Source organism: Octopus bimaculoides, chromosome 6 (genome assembly GCF_001194135.2).
Source record: "Octopus bimaculoides isolate UCB-OBI-ISO-001 chromosome 6, ASM119413v2, whole genome shotgun sequence".
NCBI lineage: Eukaryota > Metazoa > Mollusca > Cephalopoda > Octopoda > Octopodidae > Octopus > Octopus bimaculoides.
The window spans coordinates 21014661-21017945 of NC_068986.1; the positions used below are offsets into that span (position 1 = coordinate 21014661).

Below are 3285 nucleotides of genomic sequence, written 5' to 3' on the forward strand. Positions count from 1 at the left end.
AAAGAATTTCCTGCCAAACCGAATCTGCGACGTAGTTTCGATTCCTGGTTGGTATCATTTCACTTCGCCTCAGCCTCTAATGTATTTTGGAGGAAAGGCATCTATGGCGCAGAATCTCCTTCCCCTCCTTCGATCAGTTTCTCACCAGGAATTCAAGAAATAGTTGAGTGTTAGTCCTTGATTTAGTTATTGTTTTACTAGTTTCTTACGGCCATATCACGTTGAAAGCACCGGTTCTCGTCCGATCACCGAAGTTAAGCAGCGACGAGCCTAGTGAGTACTTAGATGGGTGACCGCTTGGGAAACCTAGGTGCTGTAAACGTCACACACTTTTAAAGGCGGTGCTCCAGCATGGCCGCAGTCAAAATGACTGAGACAAGTAAAAGAATAGTTTCCGTCAGGGGTTTCCTATTGGACGGTTTAGTCGAACAAATCAACCCGAATATTCATTTATTTAGACCGTCCCTATAGACGAACCGCTATGCTACGGAGACATAAACAAACAAACACCAGTTTTCAAGCGGTGGGGAGACAAACAGATACGCATGCACGCAAGTGCGCGCACACACAAACAGATAATATACACTACGTAATTACACGAAACATGCATTAGATGCATTCAAAAAATCGTTTGACCTTGTTTTTACTTTATGTACAATAGGTTACACAATAGTATATATACAAAGGTCTCTAAAACGTGAACAGCGCCTTTTGATTATGTAGTTTCCATTATATTGCTAATAACCATTTTGTTGAGAATATGAATGTGAATATTGGCCTATGATCAAATGCTTTCCATCAATGATCATGCTATGTTTTCTGTAGTGCATGGTTTCATGATTCTATATCTCCTTTTATTTTCTTTCTAAAAGCAGTAGTACGTGATTAGTAGGGGATAGAGTTTGTTGCTATTTCAAGCAAAAATGGAAACTACACATCGACTCATTGAAGTCATTAGAGAGCTAAGTGAATTGATCCTGCCCACCCAAGAGCAGATTCGTATTATTACATTTCCGAGTCATGATAGTAGAATTAAGAAGGCTTATTTAAGGTCTAATGGTGCGTGTGTCTGAGAAAGATCTGGCCCAGTAGCAAAGCGGAATAAATGTAAAAAGAATTCGAACTCATGACAAATTACATGTTTTATTATCTGATCCACTCAGCTATCCCGTCTCCTACATCAACCGAAACACTTCACTTAATATGCTTTATGCTGACTTGATTCATGTCACCGGAGACCAACGCTATTTTTTTGAATTCTTGAGATTATTCTATAATTATCATTACTCTAAAGTAAATAAGTCCCAGCGACACTTAATGGTAATAGCATCAACATTGGTCTCAGATAAATAATATTTAATCGTGCTTATCATCTCGTTTTATTTAATAATCTAATGATATTCCTAATAGTAATAAACGTTGGACATATTGCTTCCCGTAGGGGTCCTGTGACACTTGGCATTTTAATGTGTCTTAATCTGATATGAGCGCTGTAAAATAAGAAGCAAGCTCCAAAAATGTAGATATTTCGATTCGATTTCGATTCCGCTACGTGGCGGTATCAGATCACTTGTGCGCACTTTTAATGTATTTTAGTAAGATATGAGCGCTATAAAGTAAGAAGTAAGCTCCCACTCCACTCCCCAAATTTAGATACGTCAATTCGGTTTCGATTCCAGTACGTGGCGATATCACACCATTTATGCGAATTTTCAATTATCTTTAGTAAAGTAATGAACGTGAAGACAAAATTCCCATTTGACCCTCTCTTAAAATATAGGATATTTGCACTTAGCCTAGGATAAGTCTATATTAACGAAGATTATGTTGTCAGTAAATTGAAGAGGCTGATTCAATTTCAACTCAGTTCATTCCCGTTATTTTGTGTGACAAATATTACTTATGTGCGTGTGTCTGTGTGTAGATTCTGTGTTATTCATGTAAGAAGAAAACCACTCTTAACAGCGTCTAGTGTAGTGTTTATTCGTCTTCCTCTTACTGTTCCTCCTTTTCTCTTTCACTAGTTTTTTTTTTTTTTTGCTTAACCCATTCTCATTATATCTACCACTTATATATGTTTCTCCAGCCCCTCTCTTTCTTTCTTTCCCTTCTATCTTGCTATCTCTCTCTCTCTACATTTCCTCTTCACATCTATATGCATGCATGTAATATATACATCACATATGTATGTGATATATATATATATATACACACACACAAGCATCCATATGAATATACATACATTTATGAACACACACACACACACACACACACACACACACACACACACACAAACACAAACACACACAAACACAAACACAAACACAAACACACACACACACATGTTTGTATGTATGTATGTATGTTTAACATAAGTATCTAACACAATACGTGCATTATTCATTATTACTCAGATAAAAATCGGTGGAATTACAAAATTACACTTGCGAAACGGCTATTAAGATAAAAAAAAAAATCCTATCTGATTATCACCACAGACGTATCAACAAACCAGAAAGTCAGGTTCAAACAGGTTGAATTCCAACATACTCGGTGCGGAGTTTGCATCGTTCTCTGCTGTCTGACCTACTCTTCTGTGAATAATCTTGGGCCACCCTGTATATATATATGTATATATATATATATATATATATATATATATACACATATATGCTTATATTATCCATATACTGTATATATATACATATATATATATATATATATATATATATATATATATATATATATATATATACACATATATGCTTATATTATCCATATACTGTATATATATATATATATATATATATATAGGGAACAAATGATGGATTTTTCCCTTATGAGGTTTTTTCATGCTAGCTACTTGATAAATTCTTATAAAAGACTTTATCCTATTATTGATATACATATATATATATATATATATAGATATATATAGTAATGCCTCAATATACGAGTTGACTTGTTCCCGGATACTGTTCATAAAGCAAAAAATCGTAAAGCAGAGCAATAATTTCCCATAGTAGCAATGTTATAAATCGTAATTTGTTCCCAGAAAAATATTTTACCTATAACATTTATAAATCTCGTAAAATAAATGGCAAGAAAACAGTAGAATGTAGATTCATTTTCTGAATCACTTCACTCACACTAGATTTGCGCACATCATTGCTTGTAGATGCAATCGCCGATTCACAAGCACTCGGAGACGGACTTCTAGATTTCTTTTAAAAAAAAAACAAGTCTAGAGTTGTTTGCTTTAGAAGAAGTTCTTTTTTTTTTTTT

The 3285-nt window shown here is 34.5% G+C and overlaps 1 protein-coding gene and 1 non-coding gene across 3 annotated transcripts in view; both read left to right on the forward strand.

Annotated features, from left to right (window-relative positions):
* Window positions 1-3285, forward strand: part of LOC106869631 (uncharacterized) — a 232169-nt gene that overhangs the window by 106117 nt on the left and 122767 nt on the right. The window lies entirely within an intron of this gene.
* LOC128248204 (5S ribosomal RNA) lies at window positions 204-322 on the forward strand. Its single transcript, XR_008264496.1, has one exon. It is a non-coding gene; the product is annotated as a 5S ribosomal RNA (ribosomal RNA).